Below are 22694 nucleotides of genomic sequence, written 5' to 3' on the forward strand. Positions count from 1 at the left end.
TTTAGCGATCTTAAAGGTAGTAAGGCTGACTTGGCATAGCAAGAACGTGAGCAAGTTGTGCAAGATTATGAGCGAGTTGTCAAGTGCCGCACGTGTACTTAGTTAACAACTAAGGACGTGACATAGTAGTGAGAAGTTTTATTGTGTGCCTCATCTAACTGATATTAGTTGTGCGAGACTCTTTTTTCTCTCACAAATTTATGGACCCCAATCTTACATTTCTGGGTCCACAAAAATCTGGGTTCACAAATTGTGAGACAACAAAGATGTCTCATACAACTAGTGTTAGTTGTATGAGACACAAAATAAAATTTTCCGTTAGTAGTGGATGACTTACCAGTGTAGTACTCTCGTTTAGTTTTAGTTGTTCATTTTTAACTTTTCAAGCCTCTTAAGAAACAATAAATAAAATATACATTTTACAACTTTATTCATAATAATAGTTGTGTTTTAAAAAGTTTTGGAAAATAATTTGGGAAATGAGTAATTAATGATAAAGGTAAAACAGAAAAAAAAATATATTGTTTTTCTCTTGATTTAGTATAGTGAATAAGTAAAAACAAAAATATATACAGTAGATATGTAAAAGTGAACGAAGGGAGTAATTTAGGAAAAGAAAAGATAAAGATTAGCAAGCTAGAAGTCTGAATATGAGTTCGGCCGAACCCACTAACTTTTGCTCAAAGAATATGTTTATGTTAAGATATTATTAAATATGTAAAAATATTAAATTTAGAACTTAATTATTAGCACTTAAAATCGTTATTCTAAAATCTAAAATACATAATCTTGAAATCCCGGCTTCGCATATGAAAACCAGTAGTTGTAGCTTAAATAATAATGCTAGAAGAGTTAGATTTATGAAAGTAACCAAGTAAATACCAATGAATTAAGTATTATATTTGTCCACAAAACATGAATATGAAGTGACTACCATGTTAGGTAATTGAAGGTAAAATTTCATGCTAAAAATTGGTTGATTTCACTTAGATATATGAATTTGTAGACCTAAAAATCAGCCAGGTAATCAATGAGAATTTTGCTCTAAACTCAAATGACTATAAAGGGTAAGTGCAATGGCCTAATGATATAATCAAAAGTAAAGTTCAAATTAAATTTTAATAACCTTCTAATCATTATTTTCGATTGATCTCTCTCCTCTCTTATTCACTATAAGTATTAGTACCCGCGCGGATGCGCGGACACTAATCATGTTAAATATTTAAGTTATTTGGATTGTATGTAAATAATCTTAAAATTTACACTTTCTCAGTAAATATAGATAATCATTGAATATTAACTACATGAAAAAAAATTAATCATTTCTTCTATTTTTTTTTTTGATATCATTCTTGCCGGTATCATTGGATCCTAAAAATAGTGAGGAAGCAAAATAATAACTCATATTTATGGCAAAACAATCAAATGTTGAGACAATGAATGACTCTTTGGATAAGACTTAACTCTTTTACTACTACTTAAACTCTTATTTGGTGTGTTGATATCTCTTAAAAAATATTTCTTTCTTAAAATTTCAGTTTCTAAAATATTATTTTTCAATAATAATTATTTTTATAATAATATAATTGAAAACATTATTCTTAATTCAAAACACATTTTAGTTGGCTATCTAAAAATATAAAAAATTCTTTAGCTAGTGAATTTTTTTTACTCAATTTTGATATCTGATATTAACCATGTTAAATATCTGAGTTATTTGAATTATATGTAAATAACCATAACATTTAAACCTTCTAAATAATTATAGATAATCGTCAGATATTAATTAAGAAACACTACATGAAAAAAGACTAACATTTTCTCAATTCTCGTAGTGATAATTTTATTTTTGCAATATTCTCATAGGTGCCATTAGAACCTAAAAATACAAAGTGAAATAATAACTCATATTTATGGCAAAACACAAAGGTTGACACGATATAAACGATTCTTTGATTACGACGTGACTCTTATACTACAACTTAAACTCTTATTTGGTATGATTTTATCCTTCAAAAAATATTTCTATTTTAAAATTTCAATTTCTAAAACTTAATATATATATATATATATATATATATATTTATACATATTATAATAATGATTATCTTTATAATGATGCAAGTGAAGATATTATCCTTAATTTAAAATTCACTTTAATCGGTTATCTAAAAATTTAAATGATTCTTTGGCCGGATTTATTTCAGTATGACTCCACTTTAAGTTTATCAATATCTCTAGCCTCAGAATTTAAATTTTTAATACCCTATATATACAAAAATTTTGTTCTTTGAATCATTACACGTTAAATTAATTGATTATTATTATTATTATAAAATATTGCATATATTGTCTTAAAATTGTCAAGTAGTTTATTTTTCGACACCATACTTAGCTTAACCTCAATGCAAACTACTCAAATTGCATTCCAATTCAAATTCAAATATCATATCAGTTTGTAAGTAATAGTGATTTTTTTAAAACGACACATAATGAAAATTTAAAAAATATTCTAAGATATCCTTATCTTATAATCTATGTATTTGAATTGAAAAAGAAATATTTGAAATCGATGAGATTAACTTTCAAAATTTTTATACTCAACAAAGATGAAACATAAGAAGAAATTTGTTGTCATCTTTTATTTCTCGTTTTTAGATTTTTCTAACATTTTTTTAATATATATTTTCTTTTATCTTATTTTTTATGTCATTATTTCTTTTGTTATAAAAAATTAATTTATTTCACTATAAAAGTATGAGTTTTAATAAAATTTATCTACATATAAACTTTAATTATATTTTTAGTCTTTGGTTAAAATTATTTCATATTTTTCTTTTGGCTTTATCTAATCAGCCTAAATAGGTGCTCACCCGACCACTTATATTAAAAAATTGAATGATGTGTAATTTATATATAATCCATATATAATATGTGTACAATCGTGTGTTGTCGGTATATCATCTATTTATATTAGTTATAAAAAGTAAACAATAAATATGGCTAGATATTATATAAATATTCCATAAGATTTTGATTGTTTGAGTTTATCCATTATATAACTACTATTATAATAATTTTAAAACTCTCTACTAATGTTCAAAAATATCTTATCTTTTTATTATCTTTGAATTAAAAAAAGTAAAGAGTTTTTTCGAAATAATTTATTTATATTTTAAAAAGAATATTCCACATCATACCAATTTTTTAATATACTCTTTGTTACAATTTAAAGTCACTATAGAAACTATCAATTAGAAACCAATTTATCTCTTGTTGAATTTGAAAAAAAAAACTTTCATAATCTAATAATTCAAAACTAATATTCTTTGACGAAAAAAATATTATACTCTTGCAATATTGGCTTGACTACAACTAAATGAAGGGGTTTCAGCTTATACCCTTCAATTCCCTGAATGTGCTAAGTTAAAATTAATGATAACAATTGTATAGCCAAAGTTTTGTTATTTGTTTAAAGTCCATTTATGCAAATTGACTTTTCAAACAAATATTCTTCAAGAAGAAAAAAGAAACAACTTTTTTTTTTTTTTTTAAATATTGACTGATTTTGTGATATTTCTTTCTCCAACATGTATGTTTACTTTATTATATATGTAAGTAAATTTTTATTTGGTTTTGTAAACTCTTTTTTGTTATTTAGATAAACATAGATGTGTAGCCTATATATTACATTTATTTTAAAAGAATTTCGTTTTATTCAAATCTAGCTACAATGTTTCAAAGAACTATACTTATAGGATTTTAAATGTGAAAGAGTTTTATATTTATATAGAGTAGTTTTTTTTTTTTGTTGCTAGAGGCAAAGTAGTATTTAAATAATTAGAAAAACTAACAAAAGTTCCTAACATGATTGTATATGATCATTAACCAAATTAAGTATGATAACATGATAAAAAAGATAAATTTTATTTGTAATTTAAATTTGAATTTTAGAACTTTATCTACAAATTCAAAATTATCTTTTAATTTATATTTCGTATATATATATAAAATATTTGTATTTAACTAAAATAGTCAAATATAGAATAAAGTTACCATATACTATTGACATTTATTAGCTTGCCACTTGGCTTAAATTCAAATTATCTATAAATTCGAATTTTAGAACTTTATCTATAAATTCAAATTATCTTTTAATTATATATATATAATATTTGTATTTAACTAAAATAGTCAAATATAGAATAAAGTTACCATATATTATTGACATTTATTAGCTTGCCACTTGACTTAACCATAATGTCATTTATATATGGTAACTTTCTTGCTCTAATATATATATATATATATATATATATATATATATATATATATATGAAAAAAACTACAAAAAGAAACATTTATTTTAAGGATTAATTCATTTGGGATGTAATATTTGGTCACAATCTTATCAAGAACAATATCCACAAACATAAAAATGCAAAAGAAAGCTGAAACCAAAATTCATGCACTCAATCCAGAAATCCCAAAGGATTTACAGGCAAATTGGCATTACCCTTCACAATCACAACTTTATATTCCCAAAATCAATTTTCATATCTTTGCTTCTACCAACAATAATAATTCAAAAAAGTGTAGAATATATGTCTCAAACAAAACCTTTGAAAAAGACTATTTTATATAAGTAGATAATGCATGTTGAGGGGAAATATGTTTTAAATTTAGGTAATATTGTTGTTAGTTTGGAGGTATATTTGCAGAAAACATTGAACCATGTTGTATAAATGAATTAAAGATTGATCCTTAAATCAGAGCAAGTGGGGGCATTTCTGCAGTTAAAGATTTTCTAAGGGGATGAATTTGTACCACTTTTTAGCATGCGGGGCCATAATTGGTTTCCTACTACCCCTTCTTAACACTTTTTATTATTTCAATTTTGTCCCAATTAATCTGGGGCATCCAAAAATCTCTGACCAAAAATCATTATAAATCAAGGCAAAAAGACTTCTGCATTATTAATTTCGAATTTTTGCTAGACATAACATGTTGAGGCTTGGAGCAATGATAAAGTTGTCTTTGTACGACCTGAAAATTACTAGTTCAAGTTGTAGAAACTGCTATTATTGCATACATTAGAGTAAGTTGTCTGTATTGTACCACTTGGATTACGGCTTTTCTCCCGGATCCGGCGTAAATCCGGAATGCCTTATGCACTCCTTTTTTTATAGAACATGCCACATGTTAAAGTAATTGTGTAGAAAGCATCAAATATACCCTAAAATAAAAATTGGAGAGAAATTAGACAGTGCGTGAACCAATCATATTATTTCAGCTGAAATATAATTCAAAATTTGAAAAAATGGTCTATGATAGAATAATAGATTAGGAGAGAAAAATATTTTGGAAGCTAGCTTAAGATTGTTAAAGAAATTAATAAAGGAAAGTTGGGCCATCCTTGCACATGGTAATGGTCAGATATGGAGAACCAAAATAGTTTATATTCATTATAGAATTGTAAAAACACTCAACTTTTTTTTTTCTTCTTTTCAATAAGTTAAAATAGTAATGTTAAAGAGGAACAAAAGCATCTTGTATAGAAGTCCAACGACCGCTTGGCACAACAACTTTGCCAGGTTTATAAAGTTTAGGCACCCATTCACTCAATGCGGGTACACATCTGCATTCAATCAAAATTTACTAATCTATATCAGGTGCCACTACTAATATATCACTATTCTTAAAGACATATACTTATATATACGGAATTTTTGTCAAACTCTTCAGGTGTCGGTGACCCCGCTAATTACTACATAGGTTCACCTCTGACGCTACAAGGTCTAACCTTGAACTTGTGGTGGCGGGGTGTTAAATATCTAATTTCACATTAGTTGAGGAAATGAGCTTTTATCTCTTTATATAATTTTGGTTTTAAATCATCAGCTAGCTTTTGAGTTGAATTAAGTCCAATTCCTTTTTTTGGGTACTTTTATCAATATTCCACTTGTAAGGCTTTTTTTTTTTTTGGTTTTTTTTCACTGTGAGATATTACTGACGAGCGCAAAACACAACACAAAATTGATGCTCGTTAGCCAAAGATAGTATAGTTTAATTACCGTCTCCACAGAGATTGAATTTAAATAATGTTCAAGTAATTTCTGGCTTAAATACTATTCAGGATGATTAACACCTTGGTTGGAATGATGATGAACTACAACTAACTAGTAAAAGTAAAACAATTGACAATTGACTGCAAAGAACTAGATATTAGCAGAGTTGGTTTCTTATCAATGTGAGAAATAAGGGTGTTGACAGGATAGGTGCAAGATAGATATTTGGGATCTAACTCTAGTTTAATTCACGCTAATGTTCTAATGATTCTCACGAATTCACTCGATGATTAGTTCAAACGTGTAGTCAAGACTCTTCTCTCGATTAAATCTTAACTTTACAAGGTGAACTAATATAAGCACAGTGAAAATATGCAAGCATGCGTTAATGGATTAGTTTTCAGGAAAACGTCTCTCCTATATTCTTCTAACTTGATTTAATCAACAATTCAACAAGCTCTTTCAATTACTTAAGAGAATCACTTAATTAAACTAAACAAAACAATGCAAAAATAATTACCAAAATATTCCTTCTTCGATTAGATATATCGGTGAATAAAGTTGCAATAATTCAAAGCTCCATAAACGAATTCAAGCAAAGAACTAGAGTTAAAATCCACAAATTTCAATCAAAACACCATATTTGTCAAACCCTGAGGGAAGCTACTCCATAATCATGGAGGAAGTCATCACAAATATAATTAAAGAATAAGAACATCAATCTAACGTTACAATCCAAACTCCCATATTGAATTGATGGAAAAATGATGAAATCTTGTGCCTTGCAGCCTCCAATACTCTCCCAAAACTTTCAAGGTCAAAGTCCCTTCATAAACGTCTTTTTGGTATATTTATACCATGTAGGAATGGGCCCGGACGAATCTACCATTTCTAAGCCGAAACAAGAAAAATACTCTGAGAAATTTTGAACACGGGCACCGCCCCATGCGAGGTGCTAGTAGGAAAGTTCAGAGAGTAACTTCTTACGGGCAGCAGCACAAAAGCACTGTTGCGCCGCCCCATGCGCCACCTCACACGGTGCAGTTGTGCAAGTTTTACAAAGTAAACTCGTTTCTTCGATTTTTGATATCCAGACTCGGTCCTCGACAAATGTAGACAATTGGAATAAAGGCCTAAGGTAATGGCTTCCCCCGTTGTAGATTTCCTTAGTCGTATATTTCTTATAGCTATGAATAGTTATCTCTATCAATCATGAACTCTCCAACTATCATAACTCTCTCTCAAGTAATTATGATAATTTACTAGACGCACTCTCTCAAGCTACGCTAGCTAGATTCGCATTACAATTCACTTAGATTGCACCCGAGGTATCGTTATCTCTACTCCAACCTCTAAACCCTCGGTTATGACTTCGCCTATACTCCGGGAGTGATGTTGTTCAAATAATTACCTAAATATGCACTCTTTCTCAAGTAGATACATAATAAATAAGCATGGCTAATTGAGGATCCTTTCAACTAACCAAAAATCAAAACATAGTTGAACAAATAGAGATTAACAACTAACTCAAAACTATATTAATATCACAATAAGTCCATCCACAACGGGTTCAACCAAAACCTTAGATTAAAAGAGTTAGGTACTCATAACAATAATAAACATCATAATAATAAAATTTATTACAAATCATAAAAACAAAAGGAAGAGGAGAAGAACTTGATGTAGAAAATTCCTCTTAGCTCCTTGCCTTTCCTATTCTTGTTCTTAGCTAATAAAAGTTGCACACTCTCTTTTGGGCGAGCTTGACCTTCTATGGTTAAGTGAATTTGCCTCCAGACTTCCAAAATTACCCCTGATGATTCTGTTCCGGAATCTGGACTAGCGCAATCGCGCATGTGGGCGCGCTACTGGGCGCGCTAGTCCAGGTCTCATTTGTTTGGTTCTTTTATTCTCGTCTTCTCGCTCATTCAACTCCTAGGGGTCTTTCTTGCTTCAATGTAGCTCCAATCACAACTTTAAGGCCTCATACAAGCTCTTCATTCCTGCAACACAATTTAGAGCTTATTTTTCATCATTTAATTATATTAGAGCATTGAAACATAATCAAGTTGGGGCAAAAACCATTGTCAAATGACATATATCTAGCCTAATATCAACACCCCACACTTAAATCCTTGCTAGTCCTCTAGCAATCCACCACCCTTGATAGAGGTTCCTTCACTAAGCATTCTTCCCTAACACATTACACCAAGAACAAATCACATGAGTTACACCTAGTAGTGAACAATCATATCCTCAAAAGTTGACTCTCACATGCCATGCAATATTCATACTTTCTCAAGCTACTCTATACCGAAGTCAAGACTTGCCTTTCCTTCATGAATCACATGCATTCACATTCACACAAGAGATTAGTTCCACATATAATAATATTTAGAACAATTGGGAACTTAAATAAATGAAATTCACTCACTCTCAAGAAAAGAACATTCACATGTCAAAAAGATGCACCATAAGCTTGCTCGTAGTGTACTACTCTACTAATTGAGCCACTCAGTCTAAGATCAATAGGACTTTACTTGGTTGTAATATAGGTTAAGGGACGGGTAAGATACATTTGGATATAGTGACTAACCTACCTAAGCACTTTTAGTACAATTACATCAACATTCAAAACCAAACTTTTTGGCAACCAAACATTTCACCACCGTTCTTTTGTTTACAACAACACCATTCATTAGGTGCAATTATAGCAAACCACCACTTCTCAACCACTATATTAATCTCTCTTTTTTTTCTTTTTTTTGTGCTGCTTTATCTTTTATGCAACAGAATTCTATACCTATTTTTCGATTTCTGTGGTTCCAATCAAAAACCAAACCACCACCCCACACTTTTGTCTTTGCATAATTTTCAATACCATTGAAGTGCTTATGTGAGGAAAGAGGGTTCAAACAGCAGGCTATTCAAACAATTGGGTAAGGTTCGCAATGTGGTTGCCAAAGAAATAGGCGTATAAACACAACGGGGTTAACTAAGATGTATTGCAGTTAGGTGGGTTTATTTTATAAGTCTGGCTCAACAAAGATTTGCCTATATCACTTCTAAGACTGAATAAACTACTATTTCGCGTTGCAAACACACATGGCAAGTTCTAGGCATCAAATGTGAATCATGGAATACAGTAAAACTCACACATATGACTCATTCTGGATTGATTTATCAAGACACTCTTTTCTGAGTATTCAAGTTTGTGACAAATATACAGTTTAAGGCACTTTAGTAAGAATCAACTACTGAGAATAGGCGTTACACTCTAGTGTCTATTGTGGTCAGGTGTAATAGTGCTAAAGGCTTTTCTTTTCGAACTCCGCTCATTAGCCCATTAATCCTAATTTAAAAAACTAAAGAGAAAACAAAATGAATAAAAATTACCTATACCCGGTTCAAGCTAAACCCGTGGAAAAGAACTGTGGCCCAAAGAAAAACCAAGGGGGAAGTTACTACACTACCTAAAAAGAAAATAAATAAAATAAAAAATATTTTTGGAATTTTCTCTAGACTAACTTCCGTCAAGAAAATTATCTAAAGGATCCGTCATCAGGAAGAGTCTGCATTTTCGTTGTTTTTTTATATGCACGACTTAGTCCCAGCTATTTAACTACATTTAACTAATACCAAAACAACCAAAACAAAATAAAATCAACCAAAATCAAATAGTCAAATAACAACTACATATGTACAATGAAGCATCCCCACCCCACACTTATAATCAAGACATGTCCCCATGGCTATAAAATTTTTAAAGAATAGTGAGGTTGAGGTACTTCCCTGAAGGTCACTCCTGGTCGGAGATGGTTTCTGGGCTCACATTGCATGCACGACCTATTGCTCTTAACCAGCCCAAGAACTTCTTTTCAGACTTCACTTGTCTGTCAGTAACCACCTCCACTCGGGAACCTAAATCTGTGACTAAAGTACGTAACCCAGCCATCTCTTGTTCCAAAGCGGTCATGCGTGTGCTCCTGCGTGGCTGTGAAGATGTGGATACCCTAGATGGTGTTGGAGCTGCATCCTCGTGCTCTGGGGCCTGGTGTTCGGCACTCACATTCTCCTCTTCTTCATCCTCGTCATCTGAATCGTTAGAGCTACCACTACTTTCCACCTTTGCTGCTGCTGGTTCCTTTCCCGTGGTTACCTTGTCCACGCGGAACTTCCGGTCCTTTCTTACAAGGCCATCCGCAGCTAGATTTTCGGGCACTCGAGCATCCCTACAAAGTTGAGTTATTAAATAAGGGAAGAAGAACCCATACCTTTTTACTCGGCTGCGGACGAACATCTCGTCATATATTACTTTTGCCACATCAAAGTTGTGCCCATTGACGAAGCACCAAATCAAAGTGGCTCTGGGCCCATTTACCTTAGTAGTATTGTGGGATGGAATCAAACGGTTGTTGATTAGGTACAACCAGCATTTTGCTTCAGAGGTGAGTGCGGAGGAGTGGAACTTCTCACCATATTGCATCCAAACCACTTCTTTTCCCGGTGCACAAATAGTTTCAATGAATCGTTGCCACTTTTCCTGTGTTGGGTTGCGGCCATATTCATAGAAGTCATCATAATCAATCACAGGTGGTGGTAGTTGGTATGCCGCCCTTATTGACTCAACAAAGGCATTCACCGTTTTGCCCCGTACTGTGACGATGCCATTGTGATGCTCAGGCGCGTTGGCGTAAAATTCCCTTACAACCATAACATTGCCTTCACCGGGATCATTAATGAAAGTTTGGAGCCCACGTCTCATCAGCTCTTCATACATATGAGGGCAATTTCGCTGGAGTAATAGGACTTCAATGCCCCTTTCAGGAATTGACTTCTTAGAAGCCTTCTCAGTAAAGCGGTCCTGGGCTTTAGCTGAGACAAATTTTGTATCATCAAAAGGGCGTGTAGGTGCAGCCCCCCGCGACCTGGAGGTTTGTCTGCTAGTTGATGGACCGGTGGTGCGGCGTTTCTTTGATGGAGCTATGGTACCTGCAAATCGGGAACAAATAAGTACCTCCCAACACCAAAAAATGTGACGCACTGCGGTTACTCAGACTTCACGTGCATACGTGGTCACAATTATATAATTTTAGTCATTGAGGCCTTTTTACAAACACCTTATGGGCGCTAGGTACACACAACCCATTCCAAACAATTTGTAATATGAACCCACCACCAAATCTTCCAAATGTCACCAATCAAGTAAACAACACTCTATAATTTTCACAACTTATAAATACTACAATAATTACTACCAATTCTACTATTAATCAAACAAAAATAAAGATAAATATCTAAAAGAAAGCATGCTTAAACACACCAAAATCTTCAGGGATTATTTGAAATAAAGAGAAACAATTGGAGCAAGATGAACATACCTTTAGTGAATGAAGATTAGAGAATAAGGGGAAAGGGAAAGTTTGTTGGAGAATTGGAAAAACTTTGAAAAAGATGAAAAAATTGTGGAGAAGGTGAGTTGAAGAAGAAGGAATTGGGTAGGGTTTGCTTAAGTGTTGGAGGCGTGTTGGTAATGGGAGGGGTTTGGGCATTTATTAGAATGGGGGGGGGGGAGTTAGACTAAAGAAAAAATAATTGAAAAATAAAAAAAATCAGAGCAAAGAACAAACAGTCGTGTATCAAAGGTTGAACGCTATTAGCACGTTCATATGCGCAATCGCACTAAATTAGCGCATCCAAGGCAGAATGTTTTGCCAAGTTAGCGCGTCCATTAGCGCGTTCAGATGCACAATCACGCTAGTAGCGCGTTCAGATGCACGATCGCGCTAGATGCGCGGCCCAGACAAAATTTTTGTGCCATTTTAGCGCATTCTTAGCGCGCCCAGATGCGCGGTCGTGCTAGTAGCGCATCCATGAGCGCGCCCATAAGCGCGGTCGCGCTAACTGGGCTTCAAAATCATGAACTTTCACTTGATTATTTTTTCATTTTCGATTGCCTTATCACCCGCCCATTGTTACCTGCATTGGTTAGCATTTTCAAAAACTCATAATTAATTACTACAACCGTCGGGTTGCCTCCCAACCAGCACCTTAGTTAATGTCATGGCACGACGTAAATTAAGAACATTTAAGGCTCGCTCGACCTTTGCGGTTCAACAAGAATTATTACGGACAACTCTTTCGTTTCCTCCATCCCCACATACAGTTTTAGTCGTTGTCCATTAACTTTGAAAGTGTTAGTGTGATCTTCACTGGTTATCTCCACAGCCCCAGACGGAAACACTTCAGCCACCTTGAACGGCCCAGACCATCGGGACTTAAGCTTACCCGGAAACAATCTCAACCTTGAATTGTACAATAATACCTTGTCTCCTGGTTTGAAGTTTCTGTCCACAATGTGTTTGTCATGCAATCTCTTCATCCTCTCCTTGTAGAGTCTCGTGCTTCCAAAGGCATGATATCTGAATTCCTCCAACTCATGCAACTTTGCCAGTTGAGTTTCTCCAGCTTCATCAGGGTTCATGTTCAATTGTTTTAGTGCCCACCAAGCTCGATGTTCTAGCTCCACAAGTAGGTGACAGGCCTTCCCAAATACCAATTTGTATGGTGATATACCAATAGGTGTTTTGAATGCAGTCCTATAGGCCCAAAATACGTCGTCAAGCTTTTTCGCCCAATCAGTTCTTATGGCGTTTACAGTTTTAGTGAGCACACTCTTGATCTCACGGTTTGAAACCTCTACCTGCCCGCTTGTTTGAGGGTGATATGGGGTTGCTACCTTATGGTGCACATCATATTTAGCCAATAGCTTCCACCCATTTGGATACATAATCCACCACAACAAGTATGTACTTATTGCCGTAAGAACTGACGAAGGGACCCATGAAATCAATTCCCCAAACGTCGAACACCTCAACTTGCTGAATTGGATTCATGGGAATCTCATGTCTACGAGATATGTTTCCCGTTCTTTGGCATTCATTGCAGCCCTTTACCCATTGGTGAGCATCCTTAAAGATTGTTGGCCAGTAGAACCCTGCCTCTAACACCTTTGCTATTGTCCGAACTCCTCCAAAATGTACTCCATAAGGTGACGCGTGACAAACCTGCAAAACAGAACATTGTTCTATCTCGGGGACGCATCTCCGGATCATGTTATCAATGCAAATTTTAAACACATACGGTTCATCCCAGTAATAGTTTCGGCAGTCACGATAAAATCATTTCTTTTGAACATAGGAGAGTTCATATGGTTCAATGCAGCAGGCCAAATAGTTTGCAATATCAGCGTACCATGGCACATCTTCCACACTTGTGGCTAGCAGTTGCTCGTCTGGAAAAGTTTCCAGAATATCCTCAGACTCAATTGCATTTTCAGCACCTTCAAGGCGCGACAAATGATCAGCGACTTGGTTCTCCGTTCCCTTACGGTCACGAATCTCCAAGTCAAACTCTTGCAAAAGCAGCACCCAACGAATTAGGCGCGGCTTAGACTCTTTTTTATCAACTAAATACCTAATGGCTGCGTGATTTGTGTACACTATCACCTTCGACCCAATCAAGTAAGACCTGAACTTATCAAAGGCGAACACAACAACTAACATTTCTTTTTCAGTTACCGTGTAATTCAGCTGAGCACCACTCAATGTCCTACTTGCATAGTAAATAGGGTGCATTACCTTATCCTTGCGCTATCCCAACACGGCTCCCACAGCGTAGTCACTAGCATCACACATGAATTCAAATGGTTGCTCCCAGTCGGGAGCAACTACAATCGGTGCTGTGGCTAGCTGCTTCTTCAGTTCCTCAAAAGCTACCCTGCAATCATCAGAAAACACAAATGGGTTATCTTTTTCAAGCAACTTACAGAGGGGATTTGCGATCTTGGAAAAATCCTTGATGAATCTCCGATAGAAGCCGGCGTGTCCCAGGAAGCTACGAATAGCCTTGACTGATATTGGAGGTGGAAGTTTTTCTATCACGTCGACTTTGGCTCTGTCCACCCCAATCCCTTTATTCGACACTAAGTGCCCCAAGACAATTCCTTCTTGTACCATAAAATGGCACTTCTCCCAATTTAATACTAGATTCGTCTCGATGCACCTTTTCAGAACACGGGTTAAATTTGCTAGGCATTCATCAAATGAATTTTCCACCACTGAGAAATCGTCCATGAAGACCTCCATAATGTCCTCCACCATGTCTGTAAAAATGGCCATCCTGCAAAATTGGAATATTGCAAGTGCGTTACAAAGGCCAAATGGCATTCTCCTGAAGGCAAACACTCCCTAAGGGCAAGTGAATGAAGTCTTTTCCCTATCCTCTGGGGAAATAGAAATCTGGTTGTACCCCGAGTATTTGTCGAGAAAACAGAAGTGTGACCTTCCTGCCAATCTATCCAACATCTGATCAATGAAAGGAAGTGGAAAGTGGTCTTTTTGGGTAGCCAAGTTCAGCTTCCTATAATCCATACAAATTCTCTATCTTGTGACGGTTCTTGTAGAAATCAATTCGTTGTTATCATTCTTAACTACCGTCATGCCACCTTTTTTTGGTACACATTGAACTGGGCCAACACAGCTACTGTCAGAAATTGGGAAAATGATTCCCGCATCTAACCACTTGATCACTCTTTCTTCACTACTTCCTTCATATTGGGGGGTTCAGCCTTCTTTGGTGTTCTTTGGAAGGTTTGTGTCCTTCTTCCAGCAGAATTTTATGCATACAGTATGCGGGGTTGATTCCCTTTATGTCTGCCATGGTCCACCTAATAGCAGTCTTGCACTCCTTAAGTACCTGCAAGAGTTGTTGAGTCTGCACATCTAGCAAACTAGATGAGATAATAACAGGTAATGTGGAGTTAGGTCCAAGAAACTCATACCTGAGATGGGTTGGCAATGACTTTAACTCCAACTTTGGTGATTCTTCGATTGATGGCTTGGCTGGAGGAGCTTCTTTGTTCTCCAAGTGCAAGGGCTCAAATTCAAGTGTTCTATCCCAAAACCCTCTACCTTCTAATGCCATTACCCATCCAGCCAGTTCTTCTCCCTTTACCTCATCAAAGTTCACCAGACACGCATCAAGAGGGTCTTCAATAGTCAGCAGTTCATCATCGGTCTCTACAATTACCTCCATGGCATCTATAAAAGAGCAATTGGGGAATTCACTTGGTCGCCTCATAGATTTCTTCACGTTGAATGTTATTTCTTCATCGTTCAACCTCATCTTTAACTCCCCAGTTTCACAATCGATTAAAGCTCTCCCCGTAGTCAGGAATGGTCTTCCCAAAATTATGGGAATCTCTTCATCAACTTTACAGTCTAAGATTACAAAATGTGCAGGGAACACAAATTTCCCTACTTGAATCAACACATCATCCAGAATACCAGAGGGTCGCTTTACCGTCCTGTCAGCCAGCTGCAACAACATAGAGGTGGGTCTAGCTCTTCCAATACCCAACCTTTTATAAATTTCCAGGGGCATAAGATTAATGCTGGCCCCTAGATCATACAGTGCTTTAGCAAAGGCAAAATCACCAATAGTGCATGGGATTGTAAAGCTCCCTAGGTCAGATAACTTTTCCGCAATTGGTCTAGCCACCACTGCACTACAGGTCTGGGTGAGAGTAACTGTGGCTAAGTCTTGGAAATCAAATTTTCGGGACATTAAGTCCTTCATCATTTTTGCATACCCAGGCATCTCTTTCAAAACATCAATTGAGGGAATGTTTACCTGGATTTGTTTTAGCATTTCCAAGAACTTCTTGTATTGCTCCTCTTTTTGGTACTTAACTAGCCTCTGAGGGAAGGGTTCAGGAGGTCTCTTCTTCCCAATCAGTTGGGATCGATCTTTATCAGTCGCTACATCAACCACTGGTTCCTGTGCTATTTCAGCTTCTTTCTCGGTCTCAATTTGAATGCTACCTTCTTCCTGGGCAGGCTGGACTTTCACTTCTGTCAGTTTCATTGATTCATCTAACTCTATGGGAACTGATATAAGTATCTCAGCTTCCCTGGCTTCTCGAGCCCTTTCTTGCTCTACATCCAAATCCTTGCCATTACGTAAGCTCACCGCCATCAACTGCTTCGGGACTTGATCTTTTGGATTTACCTGGGTATCTGCGGGTAGTGTTCCATGAGGGCGATTGCTTAGAGACCTCGAAATTTGGCCTATTTGTATTTCAATATTCTTGATCGCCTAGTCATGTGCATATACTCTCTCACTAATCTTTGCATTAGACCCAATGACCTGTTGCATCATTGTTTCAAGTCTAGCAAACCCATCTTTTTGCCTTCCACTGTACTGCTGTTGAGGAGGGTGATACCCCTGTTGTTGATTCTGATTACTGTATCCCTGTGGCCTTGGGTAAGGTGCTATATTGTTGGGGGGTCTCATACCTCCCATGTTTCCACTGTTGAACTGTGATTGGGCTGGACTGTATTGCTGATTTTGCTGACTCCAATTCTGACCACCCTGTCTCTGGTCTCCATAATTAGACACATAGTTCATATCTTTAGGGTAGTGCTGATGATCGTGTCATGCAGGCCACTGATTACCAATTGGTTGACTAATGCAAGATGTGCACAAGCCCCCATTAGTAGTATCTACAATATGTACTTGTTGTTTTTGCCCTGACTCTTCCACCCTTTTGGTGAGTATGCTCATTTGTGTCAATAAAGTGGCCATATTTTCAGCCATTGAATTGGATGGATCTAAAGGCACTGAGTGCACCACTGGAGTGATAGGTGCATTTCTGGTTATCCATCCCGAATTATGCGCCATCTTGTCAAGCAGACCTTGACCTTCTCTCCATGTTTTACTCAAGAATACTCCACCCGCTGAAGCATCAACAATGTTCTTCACGCTGTCTGACAATCCTATGTAGAACCACTGTCCCAACATCAAATCTGGAATGCCATGGTGGGGACATATGACCAGCATCCCTTTAAAACGCTCTCATGTTTCATGTAATGTTTCCATTGGCCTCTGTTTAAAACTCAAAATATCATCAATCTCTTTCGCAGTTTTGGTGGGGGGGGGGTGTAACTTGTAACGAATTGCCTGACTAACTCCTCCCAAGTTGTTATGGAATTTATGGGTAGTGAGTTTAACCAGGTCTGGGCAACTCCGGTCACAGAAAATGGGAACAATAGCAACTTGATTGCTTCTGGAGTTACATTGGGCTGTCTTTGGGTCTTGCAGATTGATAGAAAAATTTTCAAGTGTTGTTGAGGATCTTCGACTTGTGACCCTGAAAATAGCCCCTTGTTTTGCAACAAATGCAACATGTTATTCATGATTTGGAATGATTCAGTTTGTATCTGCGGGACTAAAATTGAGGTGGCCAAATTTTCAGCTATGGGTTGTGCCCAATCATAGAGAACCGCCTCGGGCACAAGAGGTGTCATTGGTGCTATAGGTACAGCTGGGTGTTCTTCGTGATTTCCCATTGCTGTTTCGATTGGATCAGTTGTTTGTTGTTGTCTGTTTCTCCGGTTGGCCTAGTTCAAGGCCTTGAAAACTTTCTCGGGATCTGAAAATGCTTCAAATACTTCACCAGTTCTCGATGAGTTTCTTGGCATCCTCCTGTGCAACCAAGTCAACAAACGTTAAAAATTTCAATGTAAAAATTGGTGTAGAGAAAACTAACTACACTAAGAATTTTTTTGTACTTCTTTCAATCGCAATTGATAGTACCGTTAACTCTCCGGCAACGACGCCCAAAATTTGATCACGCTCAACTAAGCCTATTAAAAGATTACGCGGGCGTTGCAAATATAATCCGGAGTATTATGCCCCGGATCAAATCCCGCAGGGAATTAACGTATCAAGAGAAGTCTTTGAAGTACTAAATTCTTATTAGTCAACCTCCTCAAACTTTATGAATACAAGTGGTGTTATAATTACTATGACAGCTATTCAAATCAATAAAACAAAGGTTAATTAACACGCAAATGTAGACAATTGGAATAAAGGCCTAAGGTAATGGCTTCCTCCGTTGTAGATTTCCTTAGTCGTATATTTCTTATAGTTATGAATTAGTTATCTCTATCAATCATGAACTCTCCAACTATCATAACTCTCTGTCAAGTAATTATGATAATTTACTAGACGCATTCTCTCAAGTTACGCTACTAGATTCGCATTACAATTCACTTAGATTGCATCCGAGGTATTGTTATCTCTACTCCAACCTCTAAACCCTCGGTTATGACTTCGCCTATACTCCGGGAGTGATGTTGTTCAAACAATTACCTAAATATGCACTCTTTCTTAAGTAGATACATAATAAATAGGCATGGCTAATTGAGGATCCTTTCAACTAACCAAAAATCAAAACATAGTTGAACAAATAGAGATCAATAACTAACTCAAAACTATATTAATATCACAATAAGTTCATCCACAACGGGTTCAACCAAAACCTCAGATTAAAAGAGTTAGCTACTCATAACAATGATAAACATCATAATAATAAAATTCATTACAAATCATAAAAACAAAAGGAAGAGGAGAAGAACTTGATGTAGAAAACTCCTCTTAGCTCCTTGCCTTTCCTATTCTTGTTCTTAGCTAATAAAAGCTGCACACTCTCTTTTGGGCAAGCTTGACCTTTTATAGGTTAAGTGAATTTGCCCCCCAGACTTCCAAAATTACCCCTGACGATTCTGTTCCGGAATGTGGACTAGCGCGATCGCGCATGTGGGCGAGCTAGTCCAGGTCTCATTTGTTTGGTTCTTTTATTCTCGTCTTCTCGCTTATTCAGCTCCTAAGGGTCTTTCTTGCTTCAATGTAGCTCCAATCACAGCTTTAAGGCCTCATACAAGCTCTTCATTCCTGCAACACAATTTAGAGCTCATTTTTCATCATTTAATTATATTAGAGCATTGAAACATAATCAAGTTGGGGCAAAAACCATTGTCAAATGACATATATCTAGCCTAATATCAACCCCCGAACGCGATACTAGTTTAATTCTTTGGGCTTTTACTCAGATTTCAATGTCCCAACTTGTTCGATTTAGCTCCCAGTTATCTTTTTAACTCGGAATCACTTCCTGCAAAGTGTAAATACATAATAAGTGCAATTCACTATCATTCAAGCTCAAACACAAGTAAAATATAGTAATTTAAGTGCAAACTACGACTAAAATACGGGATTCTACCCTACCCATCAATCACATATTCAATATTAATAATAATAACATGGAAAAGAACAACGGAATTTTTTCTATTTTTCATTTTTGTGGTAATGAAGACTTGACATGTGGGAGGTTTTTGGAGATTCGACTTTCGACAATTCGTGCGTTGAAAAGCATTTAGAAAGCACACGAACTCCACTATGGCTGTTCTCTACTGTCTTTTAGTTCCTAGGCTAGCCTGGGATTCTAATCAAGCCGCTAATTACCAAATTAATCCTAATTAGATCCAGTTTTTGATCATTTAAAAATAAGTTATAGGATGATACTGTTGTTGCAAGAATGCATTTATTTACTAAAAGATCATAGCTGGTTTTAATGGAAGATAAGAGTTCAGTACTGTACCAAAGATTCCAGCAACAACCCTGATTAGAATTTTATGTTTCTTGATTCTGGAAATGTCAACTAGCGGCTTCGTAGAAAAACAAAAAATCCGAATTAATTAATTAATCTAATTACTCATCCTTTCTACTGTCTTTTCTTCTGAACTAATACTAAGTAGGTATGGTAGCAGAAGTGGACCTATGCCGGTAGAAGAGGCAAAAGAGGATCCAGGATTTAAATCTTATGGGTTCAATTTTAAGGTTTTTAACATTGAACTCATTGTATTTTTAAATTTATGGGTTCATATCTACTATTTTTACAATTTTAATAAATTTTTACATATAAATTTTTACTCAGAAAGTTATGGGTTCAGTTGAACCCGTAGGTTATACGCTGCATCCTCCACTAAGAAGAGGGGTAACCGCACCCTATTATTTTCGGCAAAAATTCTGAATATAAAAGTGTATATATATTAAAAACGGTCATACATTTTTTTTTTTGGAAACCTTAAGATCAAAAGTCCAATAGGTGCCATTGGTTCAACAATTCGCTCATGTGCCCTGCCACCTTTGAATCATGAATCTGCCTCTTTTAATGGCAGGCCTCTATTGAACTTATTGCTCTAAATTTGAATTATATACCCTTAGAAGAAATATTAAAAAATGTAATGTATTTATATCAAATCCACATTCATTATCACAAAGAGTACCAGTGAGTGCACATACTCATGTATTGTCAATTTTTGCGTGAAGAATGACTCGTGCAATAACAATTAGGGTGCGTCGTAGATCAACTAACACACACAAAAAAAAAAAAAAACAATTCCCTCAACTATGTTGCTTAGGGCCTTATAGTGACGACAATCAACGTTAAAATCGTACGGGCTAGCTAGTTTTCGGGTTGATCATTCAAAAATAGCCAGCGTTTGCAAAGTCGTTGAAAAATAGTCATTATTTTGCGGCAATACGGAAAGTTCCAGCATAATATATTGGAGATCGGTACACCTATGTATGAACTTCGAGCAAATTATGCTGGAACTCCAACACGCGGAAAGTTCCAGCATAATATACTGGAGATTGGAGCATCGGTACTATGTTGAAAAATAACCACTATTTTGCTGCAATACGGAAAGTTCCAGCATAATATACCGGTGCTCCAATCTCCAGTATATTATGCTGGACCAGTATATTATACTGGAGTATTTTTTCGAATTTTGAATAGTAATTTCGTTCAGACTCTTTACATGAAAAGTGATTAAATTTCAATTACTTTTAAAACTGTGACTATTTTTGAATTACCACCCGTAAATCTAGTTATTTTTGAATTTCTCCCACGACCAACTTTAGCTCAAACATGTCCCGAACTTCACTTTAACGATCCTTATATATATATGAAGTTTTTAACTACGTAATTAATTAACTTTAATAAACCAAATAACGAATAAGCAAAAGGAAAAGGAAAAGCATCATAAAGACATGAAATGACTTTAAAAAAAAAAAAAAACTCAAAGCAAGAGTTGCCTATTTCAAAGTAAACGGCCATGACCTCTTATGTGTCAGAATTGATCCTCTATAAAGATTGGAAAATCCAGAGAGAATGAAAAGAGAACAAAACGTGGAGGATTTCTGTATGTGTAAATTTGCTTTATTTAGTTAACTGTCGATAAGTAGATATTATGTTTTCTATTTTCTCTTGGAAAGGAATATGAATGTTTCATTAGATTACGTAAAACACTAGAGCCACATAAAGAGGATTATCTTCTAAATATATGGATTTTATAACTGATTAAAAGCTTCCAATTAAAAGACCATTTGGTTAAATGTATGGAACGCAGGTGATGTCATTTCTGACATTTCAATCATACTAAAAATATTATAGCTGAAATTAATCGAGAACCCAAAAACATTTAATGAACAGAAGAACTTGTAAAAATTAAAAGTGGGATATATTTTCTTTGGGGACACCAGTAAAAGTCATTTGGGGCGTAAGATTTTTTTGAATGGTACTCTCTCTATTTCAGATTAGATCACGCGTTTTGTTTATCGAGAGTCAAATCGTATAAAGTTTGATCAATATTTTAAAATATATATTTTTATAACATTAACATGATAAAAAATTGCAATTTATAGTATTTCTCGTATAATTTTTGAATATGTAAATTTTAATTTAAAATATTGAGTTGAGCTAATCCAATTTAACTTCGAAGTTTAGTCAAATTAATTGTCGATAATCGAAATGTATCATTTAAATTGAAATAGATGGAATACCTTGTAATATGAATATCGTTAGTCTTAAATATTACATATACAAAACTGTAACTCACACCATTTAAATTAAATTAGCTAGGAACTAAGACATTCTATCTTTGATACATGAAAATATCCAACACAATAGGTAACTTGCACTTCATTTAGTATATTGGTTTTACTCTGTTTGAAATTTATATAATTTCAACCAAATTGACGCAAGGATTTCAAGAGAATGGAAACATATACTCACAAATTCTCCATTTAAACTGATTGTCTAATCCTTAATTTTCTAATTATATTCTTTACTTCGCCATACAATAGTAGCTAGGGTGGTCGAGTTGGTTGAGCAAAAGATCCCCTAAATGGGAGGTTGCAGTTCCAAATCCTGTGCATGCCTTTTCGGCCGGTGTCTTCGTACGGCGTTTGCCTAGCAGCGACCTATTATACTGAAACGACGTTTATCCAGAGCGCACTCGAATGGTAGCAACTACAAATTTCCTCGTTTACAAAAAAAAAAATTAAAAACTTATATGCATCATATTTTTTCGTCATCTAAAATTAAACCATATTCTTATCATGATAAATACAAAAAAGATGTTTAATTAGTGATCAGGGAGACTCGATAACGAAGTTTCAGTAATTAATCTCTTATATTTAATTTACCTTTAAAAGAAAGTGGAAGGCCGAAATTGAGTTAGCCACAAAAATTTCTCATGCAAAATCGCAAATTGACAAAAATGCAATATACGACTTATCGGAATCAAAGGAATAAATTACTCAATTTAGAAATAGTGGCAAAAGTCGTAAATTGCTTCAAAAGTAGGGGTTACTTATGAACTCAAACTTTTATATAAACCCCCGTCATCCCCACTCTGAAAACCCTGGGAAAAAAAC

The 22694-nt window shown here is 35.3% G+C and overlaps 1 non-coding gene across 1 annotated transcript; it reads left to right on the top strand.

Annotated features, from left to right (window-relative positions):
* Window positions 1-16941: 16941 nt before the first annotated feature.
* On the top strand, window positions 16942-17048 carry LOC138890911 (small nucleolar RNA R71). Its single transcript, XR_011407274.1, has one exon. It is a non-coding gene; the product is annotated as a small nucleolar RNA R71 (small nucleolar RNA).
* The last annotated feature ends 5646 nt before the right edge of the window (window positions 17049-22694 follow it).

Source organism: Nicotiana sylvestris, chromosome 4 (assembly GCF_000393655.2).
Source record: "Nicotiana sylvestris chromosome 4, ASM39365v2, whole genome shotgun sequence".
In the NCBI taxonomy this organism is placed as follows: Eukaryota; Viridiplantae; Streptophyta; class Magnoliopsida; order Solanales; family Solanaceae; genus Nicotiana; species Nicotiana sylvestris.